The 24,428-nt window shown below is 40.2% G+C and overlaps 1 long non-coding RNA gene and 1 other non-coding gene across 2 annotated transcripts in view; both read left to right on the plus strand.

Moving 5' to 3' along the window:
* LOC105354749 (uncharacterized) overlaps nt 1–24,428 on the plus strand; it is a 34,194-nt gene that overhangs the window by 3,057 nt on the left and 6,709 nt on the right. Inside the window, exons 2-3 of the long non-coding RNA XR_909304.4 lie at nt 9,460–9,548; nt 20,562–20,718. This is a non-coding gene — a long non-coding RNA (uncharacterized LOC105354749). The remainder of the gene's footprint in view (nt 1–9,459; nt 9,549–20,561; nt 20,719–24,428) is intronic.
* mir9a-4 (microRNA mir-9a-4) lies at nt 927–1,030 on the plus strand. Its single transcript, NR_107133.1, has one exon. It is a non-coding gene; the product is annotated as a microRNA mir-9a-4 (primary transcript).

Here is a 24,428-nt window from a genome sequence, read left to right on the forward strand (position 1 = left end):
AACGTGGGGCAGTTTCATGTCGCATCTACCAAGAAAATGCATCTGAATCGCTCCCAGTCTCCAAAAAAAAAAAAGCAAACACATGCTTTCCCATCTCCATCCCCGCGCGTGAGAAGGCGCTGCTCGCTGCAAGGCGGACTTATTCCAACGCAATCCGTGGATGGAGACCGCGCATTAGGATGGAGCGTTTCCTCCCCTTCTTCATTATTACATCACCGTATACAGACTGGGTCCGAGGCCTTTGACCTCACCGGGGTTGGTTGATATTTTGACCACCCCCAGCCCTCTGTCCTTCGGCGATGGCCTGTGTTCTCCTTTCAGGGAGAGGGTGCGTGCAACACGCCGCGCTTCGGCTCCTCGGACTCATCTCGTCGCGACCTAGCCCCGTGTGGTGGATGCAAAGGGACAACTTGACACTCTGTGACCAAAGCAAACCAAATCTTTCTATAATCCGAAGCTTTTGCATCGTAATTCCCTGTCCCGTTTATGTGCAATTTCCTCAGGAAAACGGATTTTCCCTCTTCTTTAGTGTTTTTCTCCGCCGGCCTCAGAGGATATCTATTGCTGCTGCCACGACGACTTAATAGAAGCGAAAGAGCCTTTTGTGGGATTGAGGTGATTTGCATTGCAAATGAAGGCCCCTCTGCAAGGATGACTGCACCTTACCGCGACTTTCTTCAAGTCTGTTATACTGGTTAATGTCAAGTGAATATGACATTAACCATCGGGAATATATAACCAATTTTTCCACCAAAAGAGTGTTAAACAGTTGGTGCCACAGTGGCCCTGCAGAAGCAGAAAGGAGTGATGGATATGACGCACATCTGAAGGAAGACACTGATGACTTTTTAGCAAGTGTTTTTTTTTTTTTTTTATAACTTGAGCTGTAAACCTGAAGACCAGGAGGCGTGGATGTGGATTACGGAGAAATTTGGGAAGTGGGTTGTTATCTTTGGTTATCTAGCTGTATGAGTGTTCTGCTCGTCATAAAGCTAGATAACCGAAAGTAAAAACTACTTCCAGACTCTTCATAGAAGATTTTCTGGACCCAAGATTCAAGATTTGCTCCTAATGTTGATTGATTAAATGTATTTTTGTAAATATGATCTGTTTTGCGCTTGTCATATTTTCAATGGATCCTTTCTGTATTTATTTTTACTTGGCACACATTGCACTGAACTTGTCTGCATGCTCCTGTTTCAATAGCATCTTATTTGAAGGTGTATTTGTTCTTAATTGGACTTATAGGCCCACTTAGAGCGTAAAACGCTGACATGCCGGGTCTTCTGTGTAAAACCCACGTGCGCACCTCCCTGCTTCTCCGGTCAGGAAGCGACGCTGGCTTTCCAAGCAGCAATAGTTAGGACGCATACTGAACTGACAAAAAATGGAGAGAAGGAGAAGGAGAGGTGGGGACAGGGTTGAGAGAAGGAGGGAGGTGGCAGAGGGGAATGGGGAGATGCGTGTGTGCGTAAGGAGGTCGGGTGTGTGTGCGTATGAGTTGGGGGGGGGGGGGGGGTGTCGGACCTGCTTAATTGATTCCGTTAACCGCAGTGCAGGAGATGTGAACGACTGGACGATCCCATTCCCACGCTCGGTGGGGCAAGTGGCAATGCCGTGCCCAGGCCTAATGTGACAGACAGCGCCGTGAGGGCCTGGAGAGGCCGGGTGGGGGGATGGTGGGGCCGACAGGGGTCATGAAAAGACGTCAAGTGCACCAGACTCATCTGCATCCCCAAAGAAAGAGGCGACGTTTCCCAGCCCCTGCCGACGCGTCGCTCCCCAAACTTGGGCTCGTAACGGTCCTGCATGCGTTCATGTCTGGCCGATTGTGCTGATAATGAGGACCCGGGGTCATTATCTTAAAACTATGAGGGCTTTAAGAATATGAAAGGGATGTGGTGCAGCCCTGTAATCCAGCACAGCCCCAACGAAGCGCGCAAGCGTCACTTGTGTAAATTATTAGCAGCAGACGTTGTACCAAAGAGCATTTGAATGACACCTCCTATTCTGTTTGTGTTTGAACTTGACCATAAAAAATTCCATTTAGTGAAATAAAAAAAGGCTTTATGAACAGAAAACATCAGATGACGCAGGCAGAGTTGTATACATTTAGACACAACCATCTAACAATTTAAGTATTAAAAATATATATAGTTTTCCTAAAAGTATTGCTTGGAAACCATCCCATGTATGTATTAAAAAGCTATTGCTCCTTTTTCATATTTTTTTCCAAGAATACACTTTATTGCATTTATAGTTCCCCCTGGTCTGAGTGATTAGCTTTTTTGGGCGAATTGAGTCTCTTCTTTTGCTTGTTGTGCTTTAAAATACACCTTCGGTGCATTTTTATTCTTTTTCCAGCAAAGTTATATTAACATGCTGTCTTAAGCACAAGCACAGTGCCTGTATTCAGCACTATCACGTTGAAAAGATTTGTCAGACACTTTTTCATACAACCAAGACAAAGCTGGTTACTCTTGTTTCTGGCCTCTGTTAAGGATCAAATATGAGCCCGGGCCATGGCCAAAGAGAAATCTGAGAACAGAGAAGTGTTTTTAGGCTGAGCAGCAAAGAATCAAACATTTATTCATTTGTTATTTTTTTTAAACATTTGGTTAATTCAGCAAAAAATGATCATTTTCTTAACAAAACCACATGGGCACTCCTAAAAGTATTCTAAAGTCTTTTTGTAATGTTGTAAGGATGACCTCATCTTACTACTAATCTAAATGCTTATTGTAATACTTGTAAGTCTTCTTTTTCATCATTTAAAAAAAAAAAAACGATTGGACCATGTAATGCTTACACTAATATTCTGCCATGTCTAAGGTTCAATAATTTCAGAAAGTTCCACAAATAAGTGTTTAAAAAAATCAGACTTTTTTTTACTTTAGAAGTATTAAAGCATACATTAGAAGAGGAGCATGGCTTGTGGCCCTTATGTGGGATTTGCAATGCTGAGTTGGGTTAATAGGAGACAGCAGCATCACATGTGTAGACAGACATGATAATACTTGCTTAGATCTGTCTTCTTTCAGGCATTCTGAACTGTAGTTTGAATGGCAGTGACTGTCAGGGTGTTTATGACATGCATATATTTTTTTTATAATTCGATGTTTTTTATTAAACAACAGCAATTTCTATGGATATGTAACAGGAAAAAAATCTTTCAATTTAAGAGTCCAGTAAGTTTTGAAGAAAATGTTGTATTATTTGTAACTGGTAGTGCAGAAATGTGTCTGAACATAGACTTCTGTGGGAAATAATATGCTTGATGGGGTGATGAAAGTTGAGACATCCCTGTTCTTTTACATCTCTGAGATTCAAATTTGCGCAAAGATAGTGATGTTTCAACCAGAATCTGCACTTCTCTTTCATCCCTCACACACATATACTGGACTGCAGCCATTGTTGTCACATGATATATTGTTAGCAAGCAAGGGCAACCGTAGATGGTGTTTTCCTGGTCATCAGCTGGGCTATCAGCATATTTTATGTGACTGTGTCTGGCATTTTCACATCTGTCCTTTGTGACTGCATGTGCACACATAAATAGTGTTGTCTTTTATACCCATTAAGCCTTTCTTTCCATGCTAAAGACTGAGCATTGTTGTCAAGTTTGTTCTTAGTTCTGGTGTAGCATGACCGTGGTACTATAATGCCATAGACTGCTGCTGTGTTGATATAAACACTCATTATATGTTTGTGGTGTTAGCTTTTGTAAATCGTTTAAACAGAGATTTCCTTTATGTATTTTTTGTCTCTGCATGTGCACAGACTTGTGTATGCCTTTTTTAATAGTTGAAAAGTTCTGGGAAATTGTATAACTAGATAGTACCACCATCATGCTGACGGGAAACAATGGCTGCTTCCCAGTCAACAGAGACTGTCTGTCTTGGCGGGTCTATGCCTTACTCTTTGTATGTGCATCTCCTGGACATGAACTTGAACTTGAGACAGGCAGCCAGACACCATCTGTGAACCAGGGCTAATGAATTCACTGCATTCATGGCTGTGGTGCAAACCTAGGCCACCATCACCCACTGATGAGCAGATGACCCCTATGGTCTGAGTTAGCTTTTCATCACTAATAGAATTCAACAATACCAGCTGGTGGAAGGGGAGTTTATTTTGTCTGTTTCCACAGAGACAAATGTGAGGACTGGTCTGCAAGTGTTGTTGGAGCTTAGATGTTCTTTGTGTCTGCATGTGTGCCGTATGCTGTGTACTTGTCAAAGCATCGGCCTGCATGCACGCAACCCTCCATGGTCTCTTGCTTATCTTAGTCCAGTCATTTCCGATGCATGTGGCGTGACATGCACTCCTTCTTTTTTTTATTTTTGTCCAATAATACGGCAACCTGTTATTCCACCAATGTGGCCAATGCTAAGTTTATTGCCTTGATAACTGAATGGGCCACTTCAGTATTTCCCTCGGTAAAGGGTAATAAATGAATGAGGCCAACATTAAACAAGGCAGGCACAATGTGAATTCCTGCAGGCCCGCCTCCTATTTCTCCCTCTCTTGTTTCAGTGCAAGCGTCTGTCACAGTCGTGATTACACACATACACACACAGCTCCCTCTGGTTGGTGTCGCCACGGCAACGGTAGGTGAGATCACCTTGCGCATGGCAGCATCAGTCCCCACCAATGCAGGACAGGTTCCTGGCTTCCGTTAGGGCTAGTGTTTTTGTGTTTGGTTGCGCGTTTTTGAAGAAACCTGAATGTCACCCACCCTGTGCCGACAATTTAGTACAGAATATATAAACATACATAAAAGCCATTTTGTATGGTTTATCCTAATGGTTTGCAGATACACACATGCAGACTCACACAGGCCTAGAAGATGTAACTGCTGTTAGTAATTGTGTCATTACCCATTAGTTAGGATCTGATCGACCTCCCTCCATAGCAAACCAGCCAGCCATAACTTGCCAATAATCCACTAAGGAATGCCATGGCTTGGCCCTTTTTAATGACATCATGCATGGCCACTTGAGCTCCTTTTGCAGAGCAGCGGGCATGCTGTGCTCTACCACACTGTATCGCCCTCCTCTTTCTCTTACTGTGTCGAAATGCAAAGCCGACACATTTGTCTTGGGGTTTTTCTTTAAACGTTATTTTAAGCTATCCGTTGGGTTTGTATACTTGCGTCAGTGGTTTGTAATACTAAGATATGTGTTATCAACACATTACAGATTTGTTCAGTTCAAACATGAGAAGATCATTTTGATTGTTTTGTATTTAAATAACTTGAATTTTATTCAAATAAGTACATTGCCAGTTTTATGAGTATTGTATTCGACATTGTTGAATGTAAACCAGTCATTATGGAGTGTTCAGTATCTTCGTGATGCACTTGCGTCATTTAAGAGCTTCCTAACAAATATCTGAAATTATTGTTATGTATTTGTGTGTTTTGTCAAATCAACACTTTTTCTTTCAAAGCATTTTTGAAAAATGTGTATTTGACAAATTGGTACAAAATAAAAGAGCTATAACTGGTCTCAGCTTCCTGGTTGTCCATGAGTGTTTGACAAAAAAGAACATGATTGCAATTATTGCTTAAAATCTCTAAAAATACCTTTGAGTTTTCTTGGATATGTGTGCTTTGTCGGCTTTTGATTATGCCAGCTTGCATCTGAGAGCTACCTCCTTCAAGATGAAAGGGTGTAAATAATGTATTTTGTACCATTACATTATTCATTGCCTATTAATTAGAGAGACTAGTCACCATGTTCCATAATATCAACGTTGCAATCTACTGTTCTTTTCAAAATCTAGATCAATTAAGATAAACGTAATATATATATTTTTTACAAGGATTCTCCTTAATTTCTCTTTGTTAAAGCAAAGAATGCTGACAATGCTGACAATGCTGAATGCTTTTTAATGCTGACAAATAACATTAAAAAAATGTTATTTGTCTTTTTTAGAAAACGGGTAATTTGTCAGCAAGCTCTGATTCTGTAAAACGCAAGCCTTCTGCGTTTGCTCTGGAGGTGTTTTTTTCTTCTTCATTTTCATATTCTACATAATCTCTTCAATTATGCATGAGAGGCGGAGCTTCAGAAACATAAAAAATGTAAAATTACTGTTGACTAGCCCCCCACCACAATTCGAATATAGCCGCCTTTCTGCTTTTTGTAAAGCATTTGGCATCGAAGCCGGCTCGGAATTTGAATACGACGAATCCTTTGGAAAATATATGCAGTACGGCAATTAAATTATATGGGCCCTCAGACCAGGGAGTCAGTGCCAGCACATATAGGCTAGTGAGGGCTAGATGCTATGCCCGTATTAGCATCTGGTCCTTTTATGTAAATTTGATGAGAAAGGACTCATGCATATACGCTAGGGCTGGGGTGTTCTCGCCTAATATCCTTATTAGAGAGGGGTGAGTTAAATATTTATTAGGGAGACTAGGGGTTAGGAAGCAGGGATGGGATGGGGGGGGGTCTGTCCTGCGTTGTCATGAGGACCTGAGGTAGAAGAAGGGAGAAAAAGAGGAGGAGGTTGGCTTTCTGCACAAGTGTCTCTCTCTGCCTCAAGGTGCCACCATCTTAAGGCGTTTGGCAGTAGTGAGAGTGGGGAGGGTAGACCTAAAATGTCCGCTGGCATAGACACGTTTATGCATGCACAGTAACTCGCACAAATTTCGTGCGGCATCAGTACCCGAGGTAGATAAGAATTTCTGTCACTGCGTCAGCGACAGCTTTGCATGCTAACAACATCATTCGCATGCGTTAATTCCTTTGATTACTGTTGTGCATTAGCGAAACAGGCTAATGCACGCGGCTAATGGGACACCAAGACTGAAATGTTAATTAAAGGCAAACTGGTGTGAGCCAGGATTTTGAGCTCAACATTTACTTATATTTTATTGATTTTTTCATCATGTGAAACAATTAGTAGTTCTTGTTAAGCAAAAACCAAGAACTACAACTTATGATATCCATTTTTAAAGCATCATGGGAATTTGGTCATTTTGCTCACAACAAAGTTTTGCAACTTTTATTTTGCAGATGTTTTTTTTTTTTAATCCAAGAGCTTTTATGGGGAGATTTACATTTTAGTCAACAATAGTATTTATATTTAAAAAAATATATATATGCACAAGTTCCTATACCAATGATGACAACAGGGGGCAGATAAAGGACGTCAATGACAATAATGCCATTTAATTGCAAATCCATCGTGCTCACCTCATCATTTTCTGTCTTCTTGTCTCTAATTCATTTCTGCCATTACGCACATACCACCGTTGATCTCTCCAATCTGTTAATTAACATAAATGTGCCCAGTGAGGTGGCATAAATATGTGCACACACACTCAGCACACACACACATTGTACAGGGAGATACAGACACAGTGTTAGGATTCCCTTTCATCTTCAAGTGCTCCTGAGCATGAAGAACGTGTGGAATATTATTCAAAATGATTTATGCCGCACATCTTAACCAGTTTTCTGGCATCAACACACACATACACACCTCACACACATATGTACCTCACCCGTTTAGGAAAGTATTTTATTCAACGTATCCGTTTCTTGTTACACTTTACAGGTCCCATTAAATTTGTTGTTGATGTATAAATTTTTGAGGATTCACGTGTGTTTCTGGGCGTTCTCAAGTGTGAATGAATAATCGGAATTATAGGAACTGTGTGTCCTTGTACCGCCTGCTGGTTGTTCTTTTTCTTTTTTTTTTGTGTAGTTTACACACAAAATCAGCTGTGTCCCATCCCTGCTTCCCTGTTTCCTCTGATGAGTGGTACACCCTGGCTTGCTGCCAGAAAAGTGAGAATAATTAAATGGCTGTGAGTTTGAGCCTGGCGTTGGCTAATGGATTGTTACTGAGAGGAAATGAGACAGGCAGCATGGGGGAGCTGGGTGGCAATACAGACCTCAACTTTGGATAATGAAACACTGTTAGCTGCTGTGATGGAGAAAAGACACACCTCTCATGAAGGAAATGCTTTTGTTCCTTGCCTTTTCTTATGTCATGCGCAGGTGAAATGGGTGAGGAGTGGCACATTGTGAGAAAGGCATAATTACAACGGCATCATTTCGCCAGATATATGTGTGATGATCCAATTCCAAACTACACTTTGTTTCATATCAGTGCAGCTCAAAGATTAGATTTTTTTTCTTAGTATTTCATCTTCTAACATGCAATTCTCCTCGCATTTAGCATCACCTCAGCACCATTTAAAAAAAAAAGGAGGCTTGATTACTGGCACCCGTTAGTGACGGTGTGGTGCCCTCTCACTCCTCCTAACTCCCCTACCTTACACACGTGGAGGCTAAAAGCGGGGTGGTGGTGGAGACGTGGGAGTGGAATGCAGCAGAGAAGGAAGATAGAGGAGCAGGAGGGAGATGGGATGAGACAAGCCACACAAGCCGCAGAGGGAGAAGCAAGTGCAAGTGTGTGTAGGGGGTGTTGCATAGTTACCCTAAACTCTGCCGTAGGGTTCAAAACACACACACACACACACACACACACACCCACACACACACACACACATAAACACGCACCCTGGTTTGCCACATAACCACAAGGTACTCCCAGAAGTGTTAAACATTGCAGTGGGTAGTTTGACAGAGCATTAATATCACCTTGTTGTTAGGTGTTATTTAAATGTAGATGTGTATGTTTCACTTATCTCTATAAGATTCATCGTGTGTGCATTTTGTACTGTGTGTATTTGATAAAGATTAAAACAGAATTAAAAGATATTAATTGTTTTTTATTATTACCTCCTGTCAGTGCTAGTCATGTAAGTTTCATGTTTTCTAGGTGTGTGGGAGCTTTGATTTGAAACTCTAATAGAAGGTGGCATCTGTCAGTTTGATGCCGACAAACCAAAATCACCAAGATCACAGGGGAGGACAGTTAACAGTTAAGCATAGGAACCAAAAACAAACACTGCTGTATATAGATGTTACAATATTTTCCGATGGGTCATGTGTTGCCTTTAAGTAAAAGAAGAAAACCGGATACCTTAGTTTTAATGTTACCAATTTTATTTTTTACTCTACTTGTCTTTACATGGAAAGGGTGTTATTTACCACATTTATTTGCAATGTGAAAGAGCGATTCATTAAAATGAATCATCTAAAACGATTAGATTTCAAATTTGAAAACAACTTGATTATGATTTATTAAGATATGCAATAATTGTCTTTTTTTAAGTGCAGATGTTTGTGATTGTGGACTGCTATAAAGATTTTTGTGTGGTGGGCTAGGCATTGTTTCTGTGGCAGAGAACATAAGTTAAGCAACTCTGGATTCCTCCAAGCTTGACTTCTGATAAAATTGACTTTGAAGTGCTATTTTCCTTTTTGTTGTTTTCAGCAAACATGTCAGTTAAAGAATTTGGTTTCAGAAAACCCATTCATTCTTTGCATGTTTTTTTTTTTTTTTTTTGCTTTGTTTGTTTTGTTCCTTCAGGAATGGAGGAGGAGAGCAGCAAAGACCAGCAGGAACTACAGGTCATCAAAAGATTGCTGGAATGTAGCCCTCCAATGGAAAAAAATGAGGTGAGATTTGATTCCAAACTAAAAGTGTAACAACTCTGTGTGCAGAAAGCAACAAAAAAACAAACAGTAGTTTTAATCAACGTTTGATAACCAATCCTTTCATGGCTTCAAGAGACAGTGCTGAAAATAGCTTCTTTGTTAGCAGATGCTTTAACTGCTCTTCTTCCCTGTGCCTGTGTCTGCTAATGTGTTAGTCAGTGTGCATGTGTGTCTGTTTGCCTGCAGCAAAGCTAGTCCATGTGTGCTGGATAAAGGCACGGATGTTAGTAGTGGTCCAGAGGAAACAGAACAACAGTGCTTTAAAATGGAACTGAGGCGATATGATTGTGGGTAATATGAAATCCCATGACCCATTTTAACCTTGTGGTTCAATCCAAAAACAACGAGCGCAGGGGGGAAACAAAGCTTACAGCGCACATTTCATTATCACACAAAACAAACACACACACTATAGTTATAACTAGGAAGTGATTTTAGTAATCTCCTGTTGGAACAGAAGCACTAATTGCTCTCCGCTCTGGCAGTGCTGACTATACGTGGTAGGCGTCTTGTTCGACCAATTAGATGCTTTGCCAATGACATTTCATGCCATTGAAATGGGGAAAACATTTAGTCTCAGTGCAAAAATGACCCCTACAAATATATAGATATGTTATGTATCAATGACCTTATAACCTAAAACCTATGAACTTTAATCATATGTCTGATCTTTCCTGCTGTTCTTCTGCTGTAATGGTTAAGGTTAAGGTTAAACATTTGTGTTTTGAACTGATTTCATATTCATCAAAACTTAACCATTTTTATGATAGTTCACATTAAGCACAAACAAGAATGTCATGAATAACTAAAAATGTCTCTATGGTTAAACAATATTATACTTAAAAGATTTTAAGTATTGAAATAATAATTCTTCTTCTTTGGTAATGCAACAACTGCAGAGCAGCACTCCTGATAGCTTTACCTCCTTGCAAGCTAGCACTGCTCAGAGTGTGTTAGAAAAACTATATGTTTCTGCATTATTTAGTTACAAAGTCTTATTTAAAAAAGAAAAACAACAACAACAACATCTATCTGCCCGTCAGCTGTTTCCGCATGGAGAGTACCAAAGAGTCAGAGGTTTAAAATCCAAAATAAAAAACAGGTTTGTTCTTCAGCTTACCTGACTGACATTATTTTATTGCAATTTAAAAAAATAAATTCCATTGTGACATTTTGATGAAATAGACACTTCATTGATACAAAAACATTTAGTTGCTCAATTAGATGAAGTTCTAATTGTGCAGCATTTTGAGTCTGGTAATATAAATCTCCATACTGGTTCAGGTTCTTTGCCATGTGCCAGTCCAGCAATCAATGATCTCATTCGCACGTTTCCTCATGATTAACGAGAGTTAGAGAGTCAGATAGTGTGAATTTGTGAATCTTCAGCAAAAAAAAGACAGAAAAAAAGGTGTATGCATGCAGAAAGGACATGCGGCAGATACTTACACTAATAAACGAAATAGTATTTTTTCACAGTGAAGATTTTGCAAAGTTTAGTTTTGACAAAATCTGGTTAATCAAAGGCAAGCCATTTGGTGACCCCAACAGGGCTACAGGGGGGATATCAGGTAAATTATTAAGACAAATATAACTACAAGTCATTTTGAAGATTTCAAATTAAGGATTTCAAATTGTTTCCCTGTGTCCCATTTGTCATGTTTTATGTTTCTTTGTTCCTGCCATTTATTGTAGATGTTCATTCCCCTTATAGCAGTACAACAGTTTTCTTTTGTTGCACCCACACAACTCTCACAAATATACAAGTAAAAGTACTCACAGTAGTTCCTATTTTTTTTTTACTATACCAAATGTTTTGATGATAATGCACAGATGTCACTGAATTATTTTCTAATGAAAAATATATATACATTTTGTTTTTTGAAATCAAGTCTCTTCCATTAGAGTGTGTAACAGTGCAGGACAGAAGGGACTTCTCTCACATCATCATACTGTAGAACAAAGGAAAATTCACATTGTGAAAATCATGCAAATAAATGCAAATTGCTGGCAAGTAATAGCTGTGTGGCAGGAGGAGATTATATATAGGCACAAAAAGATGCCGAAGACTTTGTGTGCAACACAAGCTTAACAACATTCATTAAAATAAAAGAAAAACAAATAAAAAACAAATTTTAAATTGGTTTTAAAACCTAATTTTACAAATATAGGATAAAAATACTCTCTTCTTCTAAGAGGTAGAAAGGATTTTTTTAAATTGTCATGGCAATTTGAATCAACCAAAACACAGTAGCAATCGCTGACTACCTAAAGATGCAACTAGCATAAATGGGATGTAAAGCATGCGGACCATATTTTCATGTTTCATGTGTATGAAGTGCTGGGATGATGCAATATTGTGGCTCCGCCTTAATGACATGCAGAGCAGCAGATATTTGTAACAAAGGAGCTAATGAAAGACTCACCTCTCTTTTCTGCTCCAACAGGGAAAAATATGCATTTGCTATGCACAGAAATTTTATAAAGACATATTCAGTGACTGGCAGGTCTACGTTGACTGTTGTGGTCTTATTTATTGTTCCCCCTTTGCATTAATGTGTATAGAAAATTACATGCAAAATTGATTTAAGTTGATAAGTAAAGAGAACAGGAAAAAATGTGTTTGCTTCTTTTTTTAAAGAAAGAAATCGAATCAAAAACATAGAAAGGACACATTTTGTCCAACATTTATGACAAAATAAATAATGTATACCTTGAAAATACAGTACATACACACACACAAACACAAATATATTAAAACAAAGTAAAGAAATAAAAAAATTCATAGAACCATAAACTAAAATTTGTTTCTTACACAATAAATACAGTTGTATTTCCTTTTAGTGTGTGTTTTCCTCAGTGTGTCTGCCTGTTCTCCAGAAATCTCAAACCTTGTTTTAAATTATTTGCAGACACATCTCCGAACACAATTTTGCTTTAAAATCCCAAATAATCGCAATTAATTAATTTCTTTAAACGTAATTTCACTTTTTATGCAATTCATTCAACCTTGGCATCGCTCCTTTACAAAAAGATGAAACACGGATTATCAATATAACATGTTGAGAATCTAATAGTCAGACTACAGCCTTTAATTTATTTAAACTCACATCTAAAAAGAAAAAAAGGAAACATTTGCATAAGACCACCCTCCATCTTCCTCCAGATAGCATTCACACACACTCACTGACTTAACACACAGACACAATATGGCAGAGCAGAGAAGGGGGAGGGCACTCACAGACAGACATTCACAATTGTGCATAATAATGTTAACATTCCTGCATGTCTAATGCAGGGGACATTGAGACAGTCTGCAGTGCTGCTGCTGTGCTTGTGTATGTTCATTTTGGCCTGTGGTTTGGGCTCCTTGCTGAGATAAAAATTAAGCATTTAATCCAATTGTTAAATTAGTGCAAGACAAAGTTTCTGCATCGCATGATGACTGAAGCCGTTTAACACCACTGGTGCTTTTTTTTGCTCTTGTTTTTTAAAGATTTCTTGGATTCCACAAATATACGAGTACAGCAGCAGCAGTGGGTTATGGATGTAGAACTGAAAGACACAGATCAGGAAATAACAAACTGTTGCGATTTTATGTAGGCATTATAGCTTATAGCACTTCAAATGCTCGCACTGCACGCACACAGACACACAGGCAAAAATACAATTTTTGCATAGACGCATATGACACACACAGACAAACTCAGACGTATACACACACACACTCACACACAGGCAGACACCCACACATATAGACAACATGGAAATTCACACGAATATTTTTATGTGTACAGAGAACATACATGCTGACAAAGAGATGAAGGCTTTTTTTTTTTTTTTTTTTTTTTTTCGTGGACATCCAGTAGCCTCTGCATTGCAGATTATTGAAATCCCCCTCAAATACGTCCCTGGGCTTAAGGGGACTGCAATGGGGAAGGGTGAACAAGGGATGAGTTTATGCTATCTCGGCTTTGGTACACTTTTTTTTTTCTACCTCCTCCTCCCCCCACCAAAATATATTTTTCCGTCTGCATCAAATGTCAAGTTAATTTCCTGGGTGCTATGAGGGATGTGTCCTCCCCTTCTGCATGTGTGGCAGGGTGGTTGATGGAGGCAGTATGCTTTGAGTGTTAGTGTGTTTATATATATGTGTATTTGTACATGTGTGCATCAACGGGAATGAAGAAAGGGATACGGATGGGGCAAAGCAAAAAGAAAGACCAGAGGTGGCTCTGGGATTCAGAACAGTCTGCTTAAATTGGTTCTCTCTCAACAAAGTGGAATAGAGGTCTGTTGTGGACATTATGTGTTTTTTTCGGGTAAAAAAAAAAAGACAAAAAAGTTCCACTTATAAATAGCTGCTTGGGCAGTGTAGAAAGAGGATATGATATTATTTGTGATTTAATATTTTTAGCTTTTTTGAAGATTTTTCTGAACTGAATAGGATAAAAGAGAAAAAAAAAGTGAAGTGGATGATTTATGATTCAGTCTCAGAAGAACAGAAGTACAGCTTTTTCCCTGGAATGTTTTTAAACAAAATCAAGGAAAAGAAATAGGAGGTGAGATGAGTTCAGCACTTTGTGCTAGCTGATAGAGATATTTGAAGTCTATTATTAAAATTACAATGGCTTTTACCGTTGAAAAACGGTAAGAGGCATTGTCCAGTCCTTTATCTTTAGTTCTAACATGAGCATATTTAGGTTTTCATTTTATATTTCCACCTTTAAATGTCTGTCCTTCTCTTTTGTCCTTGTGTCCTACCCTTAGAGAGCAAAAAGGTGCATATTTTCTAACACAAATACCTTTATTTTACAGTATATGTTGTTTCACAGTGTATCTTTGAATGTGTTCAAAAGTCTCACTGTTTATTTCCTGCCTTTGTTGTGCATGTTTGTTTGGATAAGTATTTTTCTGTCTGCTGGATGCCTTTGCTTGATTGTGAATGAGCAGTTTTCTGCATCTTGCTTGCAGCTGCATGAATGAAATGCGTGAAGGCAAACCGCACAGTTTGTGGAGTTTGTGTCACAAAGTGTCGAAGGTCTCACCACAGAGAAGGGGGGATTTGCATTTGTCAGTTGTTCTGACACTGATGTATGTTCCTGCTCCACAAATGTCACATCCCATAACACAGAAAAATTACACCAGTCCCACCTAATTACGCATATTCATGATGCTGCTTTGCATAGTGCTGCTAGCACACGCAGGTTACAGCCCACAGAGCAGAATGATGTGGCTGAGTGAAAAGACTTTCAATCCACTGATTCAGCACGCCTCTGCCACAAGCATCAGCTTGATACCTCCATGCCCATTTGGTATATTATCTGAGGCCTTTATGGAGAGAGGGCTCCCTGTTTTTCCTTGCAGTCAATCATAGATCCACTGCCTGCAGCATCTTTTGCCCAAGTGGGACTTTTTTAATCAAGAAATTAGCTTTGTCCTACATTATGAAGGTCATTTTGAAACCAGATCACTTTCACCATTTTCTTTAATGTTTCGACACTTTCTCCTCTGTCTTTACTCCTTTTTGCTTCTTTCCTCTCTTAGAAGGAGTGCTATAATATTGTTGTGTATATACCTTCAGAGGGAGTTTGGTACCAGAAATATTTTAGGTCATGACAGAAGAGTTAGACAGACTAATGAGCTGTTGCAAATATATTAGGCTCCAAAAGGTCACTGAGGGTGTCCTCCTTAACGCTCTTCTCTGCAGACAAAGACCCTCTTAAAAATATCCCTGGCACGTAATAAGACTACCTGGAACTTCTGCAGTTTCTTAAAAAAGGAATGCTTATTAATGAGCTAGGCACATCTATATGACGTACAACCTTCTATCAATCATGCCAATTTTAGTCTCACAACTCAGAAGATCTACCTATTTTATTTAAAAAAGACAGAAAAAACTGTAAATGCATTTAAAGTCAGATTCCAATCATCTTTTGATTTATTTAAAAAGTGCTCCCAGTGGTCTATTAATTATGATTATGCTGTTTTAGTCTAAATCAAAAACCTGTGTTGTTTCCTGGGACATAGTTTCTGCAGAGCGGCAGGAGTTCAATAGAAGTTTGCCTCTGAATTATGGGTGGGACCGTCAATTCAGAGTTATCCAGTCCTCGGGTCCCATCATCCATCTATTAATGTGCTCTCTTGCTACTTTACAGCCTCTCACAATCCCAGCCTAAAGGCCCGTACACACCGGGATGAATATTCGCCAGGCGTTATTCGCCAGGCGTTATTCGCCAGGCGTTATTCGCCAGCGTTTTTCGCCACGTTTTTTGTGTTTCCACCCAGGCGATTTTCGCTGACGATGAGCCGAGCGAACATGCAATTTCATTCCCTGACATTAGATGGCGCTTAATGTATAACAGAAATTCTCCTGTACACAAGGTGGTGCTGCGCAACTTCACGCTTCTTAAAGTCGCTTTTCACTCAGAAGAAGAGAGCAAGTATTTACACGCTTGTCGGAATCAGACAAAGAAAACATGAATATTTGCTTGGTTCGGGGATATTTTAGAATGTCCGTCATCATTTCTTCGCTGCAGTGTAGACGCTACTTGGCGTCTATCTTCTTCGCTGGTATGTGTGCTCAGCAAGGCAGTTTTGTGTTTGAGTGTCCCCAAGTTGTGTTTTACTGTAACTTCAGAAGCTCCAGACACGTGTGCAAAAGCACCATTCTCATTGGTCGTATAGTTTTCGACGCGGCGCGTCAAACCAAAAAAACGAACCCGAGGCGTTTTTTAAAAAGTGACGCTTTGACATGTGGCGTTTTTTCGCGTCGGTGTGCACACTCACATTGGTGCCCCTTCGTTTAGTCACGAGGCGTTAAACGTCGGTGAAATTCGTCCCGGTGTGTACGGGCCTTAACATTACTAGTGCAGCAAAAATGGCAAGCGATATTGGAGCTATCCAGTTTTGAGCCAGATGCCAGCTCAGGCGTGGAAAACAAAGACATGCATCTCTTTGTCTGCAAGTGGATGCATCAGAATGGAGCGGAGCAGGGAGTTTGCGGCTTGCAGTAGTAGTTTCTATGTCACACCTAAATGGCCTTTTTTTTCGTTTGCTCCTGATTCACAATGATGTGAATAAAGAAATACCCAGAAATACAATTTTAAACCTTGTTTTCTTATTAGATGTCCTCCATCATGGGAAAAATTCCACAACAACATGGTAAGACCACTAAAATCGTGATTTTCTTTGGATTGGGTTTTGAAATTCAGACTGTTACATAAGCCTGCACCAACCAAAAGCTGCTCCAACTAAGAGAGCATTACAGTAAAATAAGCAAAGTATTATAAAAACAAAACAGACATTCACCAGACATTAGTCTTAGACTAATAAAAAAACGACCAAAAAGCTATAATAATGCGTGGTATTATAATGTATTTGCAGTCATGACCACTGTGTGACTGGTAGAGTAGGAGCAATGATTGCTCCATTGCTGCAAAAATGCTGCAGAAACACAGAAAAGATAAATCATTTAACTTTTTGAAATAAGCCTAGAGCGTTCTCACATACTGGGGGCTATTGGTTGAAATACTTCTTTATTTCAGAACTTGCAGAACAGACTTAATCAAACTTGGCCCAGCTGTGCCAAAGAGAAGAGGATCCAAGCTGTGCCACTGCTTGGGTAAACAGCAATTGTTTAAGCTCAGAGTTCCAAACATGTTCAACAATGGCACTATTGTCCTCAAGCTCTCATTAAGAGGCAAAGCAGAGATACAATCAGAAGTAAAATGGGGATGGGAGGTGGGTGAGAAGGGGGCAAGAGAAGGAAAGCAGCCAGAAAATGAGAGTACAACACAAAATAGTTGGTTTTGGGGAGAAGTCTGGAACCTGGCACAATGAAAAGTCTGGGAGAGTTAAGAGAAAGAGGTATATCCCTGATACTGATCTTTTGGACTTTTAAATTGTGATGCATTCTTCCCTTTTCCTTTCTTTTTTCAGCATTTCTGCTCTGTATGTGTTTTTTCTTTCCTTCATCAGCAATCCTGCCAGCCATACTCTATTTTTCCCTACTGCTCTTTGTTCCACTTCTTTTTTACATTGTTAATGGTGAGGGATGTTTTGCGTGTCATGGCACCTTTGTATCGCCGTTCCCATCCAGCGCCAGAGAGAGGCGGGGGTAGAGGAGAGGAGGGAGCAAGTAAAAGAGGATTGTGAGAGGGGGATAAGAAAAGCATGGGGGAGAAAAAGGGCAAGACAAAAAGGAAAGATCACGCTGCTTCCTGGCTTAATGAACATGGGCAACGGATGATCACAATAGAATACATTATGCTCTTGTTAGTAGAAGCAATCAATTAGCAGAGAGCACGCCGCTGGCACACCATCTTTCCTGCTTGGTGACTGGCTCATTCACAGTCCAGTCGAGTGACCAAAGAAAGCCTTGCGCCTCGCTGGATTTCCCACCCTCGATGCCCAGTGGCCACAAAAGATTGGATTTCATTACTCTGTGTGAAAAAAGACAAGGATGAATTTGCATTTCTGTTGCAATTCACTGCACATTAGCTTAATATTACTCAGATTATGCCACAATTGTAACACTTGCTCATGTGTAAACTGTCTGTGTTTTTTAAAGGTTGCTTGATACATAGAAATACGTTTGCAGAGAACAATGTGAAATAGTTTTCATAAGTTACATCTAGAATATTACATGATAATGACTGAACCATCGGAAACTGTCCATTGGCAATCTTCTTTGCCTTTCAGCTGCTTCCTTTAGACATCACCACAGCGAATCATTCGCCTCCATAATCCTATCCTATCCACTCTCATGTTCTCCTCGATGGCATCCGTGGACCTCCTCTTTGGTCTTCCTCTAGGCTCTTTTCAACCTTACCAACATGATTGCTGTTCCTCCTTTCTCTGTCCAAAACCATCTCAATCTGGTTCCCTTTTACATTCAGAATATACTGTATATAACATTAGCTGCCCCTCTGGTGTATTTATTCCAGATCTTATCCATCCTCGTCACCCCCAAAGAGAACTTTAACATTTTTATCTCTGCTACCTCCAGCTCTGTCTACTGTTCCGCTTGTCAGAACCGCCGTCTCTAAAACACTGACCATTGGCCACAGACCCACTAAAACTTTGCACCACATCATGAGAGTCCCTCATCTTAACTGTAAGTGACACTGACAAATAGATTTCTGAATTATCTCTACGGTTCAATCAGCAATTTACACAGCAGTTGGGTGAAATTCCTTCATCTTCCTTCCCTCCGTGTTTTGGTCTTTTTTGTGTGTCAGCTAGAGGAATAGATCCAGATAATGGCAGCAATCTTTACTATGAAAAAGGAAGGGAGTATTTCTGCCTTAACACAGACACAAATCACCACTGTCTGGCCGAGGCTCTGTGGAAGCGTCTGTGATGATGAGAGCAGACTGCTTTCACTGAGGAACTTTGCTGTGATTCCAGTCAGAAGCCAGAAATGGAGGAAATGAAAGAGCAGGGGAGAAAGAAAGAAATTGTATTAAGAGTGAAGATGCAGACGGAGCATTCTGAAAGAAAGATGGCCTCGGATTTGAGTTCGTGGAACCTGCTGTTCTGCAATCGGAACTGCTCATGTGTGTATGGCCCTACATAATCTTTCCCTTTGTGCTGCTGAGTATATCCTGTCTTATGTTAAACTAAATAACCTGTATACCCCTTTTGACATAGTTTTAGCTCCATAAAAGGATGGCATCAATTTCAACTTGCTAACTCACAGTCAACAAGACAACTAAGCCATCGATGTGAACAACTAAACTTTTCTGTCACCTTAAATGATAAGGTGCAGCCACTGACACACACAGGGACATGTTTGTAATTGAAAGATCACATCTGGGTATGATTGAAGAAGCATAATTTAATTTTTAGGTGACCTGAATGTAAAACAAAGAATGGCATGTATGCAATAAACTTACTTTAATGAAAGTTAGGATCCAAGAACAGACTTATGTACTGAAGATGAATGTCAGTTAATGTGTTTTTATATGTAAAGCCTTGCCACCTGAGATCTCAAAGAGGTTTTTTTTTTTTACCTTTCTATAGTCTTAGGCATGAAGCTTCATTTTGTTTTAACATATCAGATCAGTGTATATTGTTTGGTCACATCTGATGCTGTAGCTGGGGGCAAAGTCCCTCCATTCGGTGGTTTTACCTTTATAAACAGTTTTGTGTTTCATCTTCACTCTCTAAAATCGGAAATGAGAGTTTTGGTTGCACATAATAGTCCATTTTTTTGATAATCTGATTAAGGGCTTCAGAAAAAAGAATCCTACTTTTAAAGTGTTGGTCTTGCAACAATACGAAGATTTATATCAAATGAAGAAAAACTGTTCAAGCAAACTGTTGTTACAGTTGTCACTTGGTCTTAGTCTTATTTTATCAATTCTGATTGCATTCTTAAACCTTATTTGGTTCATAAAATAAAAAAAAGATGAATCTCTGCAAAAAGGAACAAAAACAATACAATGCATATTTTCCCCAGCTTTGGTATACCTTACTTTAGAAGGTTGTACTGAATGCTTTCCTGTTTATCTATTTCTTCTTGATCATCTTGTGTGCTTCCTCACTGCTGGGGGTCTGTACACAGGTTGTCATGCTGTTGACATTTGTGTCCGAGCACAGCCCGCCGGCATGGCCTTTGCTACCTCTTGCTGGTTCTGTCTTCGCCATGGGTACCCCCTACCGCCATTTTTGACCCACCAAGTCCTCTTCATCTTTGTGCACATCTGGATGTGTTTTTGTGTACTTTGAAGTTATCCTCATATCTAGAGTGCTGATGTACTTAAGACATACTCAATTGCAGTGTACAATCTGTGGCAAATCCCCTACTCTGTGGGGCTCAGAGTAGCAGTTTCAGTCTCTAAGCATTGAAGATTTTGGTGTTGATTTACACGAAATATTGTGGGGTTTTTTTGTTGTTTTTTTTTAGAATTCTGTAGATCTGATAATTCTGATCATCAATTGCTCTCTCAAATTCTCCCATTTGTGCAGATACACAGATTGTCTCTGGGTCCCTGCAGCCATGGAAATGGAAAGTGCTGAGTTTCAAGGTCGTTCAGAGTATTCTGCACCCTGGGGCGCTCCATTGTCAGTGCACCACGTCCTTCAGCTCGCACATGCTCTCCAGTTGACATACAAGACATCATGGGTGGGTTCTCATTCTACACACAACATTTGAAAAACCCTCACACCTGAGACAGAAAAGCATCTGTCAGGTGAGAACATGACACTGCTGCAGTCCTCTCACACACACAAACAACATGTGTGAACCAGCAGCAGAGACACAATTATCTATGTTTGCTTTTTTGTTTTTTGAATGTGGTTCGGCTAGACAGTGAAGAAAGAAAGCTGTGACACTCAGTGTTTGTTTTCTAACCTTTCACTCTTACTTAGCAGTCACCACTGTCTGGCACCAACAGATTACTTGTATTTGGTTTCCTGTTCGAAAACAGAAATCATAGAAACAGTGATTTTGACAGAGCGATAGTAAGAAAGAGTGTGGGCGGCAGTGGGTGTGATTAACTCCCTCGTTGGAGGTCTGTTAAGCTTCATTGGTTCCAGAGAATGGGTTCCTAATCAAACCAGCCAAGCTTGGACCAAACTTTGTGCCGAAGACAAACTAAGTTATGGTGGTCTGGCAGAGCACTGGGAGAGAGCTGACTGATATACAACGCCTGAACATATGGTCCCCCCTTTAGGGCCTCTCCAAGCCACTTTCTCATGTCCTGGCTACTGTGTTTGTCCCTTTGTGTGCTCAAACATCAGAAGAGATTCACATTGAAACAATATTTACAGCACAGGTTTTGTATTTGTTTGGTTACGGGCTTGGCAAGGAAGCTGGAGAGATCACATGGAAAGTAAAAAAGGGATTTCAGAGGGGGAGATCACATGGAAAGTAAAAAAGGGATTTCAGAGGGGGGGCATAGGGACAACAAGCTGGTTGATGGTTACTAAAAGCGACAGAGGAGAGAGGGCTGCAGGCTTTGTCTTTACAACTGACCCCAATACAGAATCCTTTCTGACACGCCCTACAAGACATGGAGTTACTGAGTATATCAGGCCAACTTGGCTTTGGAATGGCACTGGCTTTGCCATAACAGATGGATAGCAGATTGAGGCTACAAAGGAGAAAAAAAGGATTTAAAAACTGTCTGCATTTTTAAAACTCATGAAAAAATGGCTCAGTTTTATCTGGAGACAATTAAATATCGGCTTTATAAATGTATGTTGGTTTATTTGATGAATTCTGGATGCAACAAAAAGGTGCTGCTGAGATTCTGTGCAGCTTGAGACAAATTGTCAGGGCTGTAATGGGAGTGTGAGGACGGATGGAGGTTCTCCATGTACCACCAGCAAAGGTCTTGGTAACTGAGCTGGCGAGGGGCAGAATGGGCCACACAGCAGGCTCAAACACCACTCATTCTACTAGCCGAACTGTCAGCCAGAACAACTTCATTGTGCCTGAAATTGAAGTTGTAAGGAAGGCAGGGACTTGGAAGGGGAGGGGGGTTCAGGAAGGTAAGCAGAAAGAAGGATGCAAAGGCAGAAAAGGAGGGACTCGTGAGGTGGTTTGTGTGAAATGGGGTGACTGGAAAAGGGGGAGTCTCAAAGACAGTGCAATTGTGGGAACAAACAGAGTCAGTTCTTTTCAGTAAGCCTTTTAGTAAGAGAATTCCCATAGTTCTCACAGCAAAGGCAGATGGTCAGGAGCAAGGCTGTGGCCTTAAATTTAAATTCCTTGAACTTATTCTTAGACATTTAAATGTGCAATGTATGTCCTTTACCATCCCAGGAGGAAATCCTACAGAACAAAAATGAAATCTGTTGTGTTTTGGCATAACAGCTATTATTTCACACATGTATGTTGCAATCCTTTTGCTATTTCAGGTATTAAATCATCAACAATCTCTGAGATTCAACAATTTCTGCCATAAGTAACTGACACCTGTAAACACATTGGCAGACATTAGTATTTCACACCTTCCCTCAGAGTTCCCATGAATCGGACCCCTGGAGGGACCTCAGCCCACAAGCTTTGAACTGTGGTCTCTATATAGTACGACAGAAATCCTTTTTAGACTGACACTAAACCAGTTTAAATCAGTGCAGCTCAGCCTTACGTCACCATTCCCTCTTTTTTTTCTTCTATGCACTTTTTCTCTGGCTATTTCAAATTCATTCTCCTGCTCTCTAACAACTGCTAAAGGGTGAAGCAGTTTACTTAGTCACACTGACTTTAGGGAGATGAGGAAAGTCTGAGATTTCAGTGAGAGTGTGTGGACAAAATGTAAAAGTATATACACACACGCATATACACACACTTACCCACACACACAACTCCTGTTTGATCCAGAACTAGCCATGCAGCTCCCAGAGACTCAACAAAAGGCCCTCTCTAACCATTGTATGAGCTGTGTGTTTCCCAGGAGAGCTCAAGCTCAGAGAGAAAACGGCCCCAGATCGCTTTCGCCTGACATGGATGTTTATTCGCTCTATGGTCCAGCAGAACACCCTCAAAAAAGAGGCCCGAGCAGTTTGACGTGAATGACATATAGTTTTGGAGAAGCGGAGACAGCCGAAGGGGTGTGAGAAAGAAATAAGGGAGAGAGAATGTCTTGACAGATGAACAGACATATGAGACAGACAGATAGAGAGCATGGCTGTCTATGAAGGTGTTCTCAGTGCACTCATATGAAAAGGAATATTCAATGTGTTCTTCGCCATTTTATTTGCTTCTTGTCTTAACACTAGTCAGCCCTCTTGTCAGCCTTGTTCGTGGACGGGGATCCACCCAATCGGTTGGAGATGTTTCTTCCTGATCTTGACAAGCCCTCCCATCCTTGACCGCATACTAATTTTTCCAAAATTATTCATCCAGTGCAAAACAAATGCAAGCTGCCAGGGCTACCAGTCATTGCATCAAATGCAGAATTTTGGCTGTTCAGCTGATTGTCTCCATTGTTGAAGTTGTTCAGAAAGCATCCTTTAGGTGATTAAGTTTACAACAACTGCCTTTGAAGTTGTCTCCATCTTAAGGAATTTGTCGATGGTATTTGAATGTATAGACCATTCCTCAAGTTTGAGGAAGGGTATTTTTTAAGTTTAAAACTTCACACAATCAAAAATTACATGTCTACTGCTCCTGTTTTTTCTCTGTTTGTTGAGGAATTATTTATATGCCACATTTAGACGCCTCTTATTTATTATGTCTCAGTAAAGTAAGAAAGCATTGATTGTTGGATTACTGAAATAATACATGAAAATTGTATATATCTGGCTTGCGATCCTTTCTGCACGAGTTACTGCAGCAACATAACATGGCAGGGAGGCAATCAGTTGGTGGAACTGCTGAACAGGAAGCCCATCAAGCTGTGATCACAGTCTTCTGCTGCTCTGTTTCATTGCATCTGATCATCTTCTTGTTCCTATTCTTCTTCTTGTTCTTGTTCTTCACAACACTCAATCTCAATGGCAGGTCTGCTTATCCACGGTTTTGGAGACCAGGTCTGCAAAGCTATGCATATGAAGGTTTTAGATATCAGTATATCTGATATCAGTAATCATCATGAAGTATAGTTTGGATAACAGGAAAACTAGTAATGGCAGACTAAAGGCCCGTACACACCGGGACGAATATTCGCCAGGCGTTATTCGCCAGCGTTTTTCGCCACGTTTTTTGTGTTCACACCCAGGCGATTTTCGCTGACGATGAGCCGAGCGAACATGCAATTTCATTCCCTGACATTAGATGGCGCTTAATGTAAACAGAAATACTCCTGTACACAAGGTGGCGCTGCGCAACTTTACGCTTCTTAAAGTCGCTTTTCACTCAGAAGAAGAGAGCAAGTATTTACGCGC

Source organism: Oryzias latipes, chromosome 9 (genome assembly GCF_053564925.1).
Source record: "Oryzias latipes strain Hd-rR chromosome 9, Olatipes_Hd-rR_3.1".
Taxonomy (NCBI): domain Eukaryota; kingdom Metazoa; phylum Chordata; class Actinopteri; order Beloniformes; family Adrianichthyidae; genus Oryzias; species Oryzias latipes.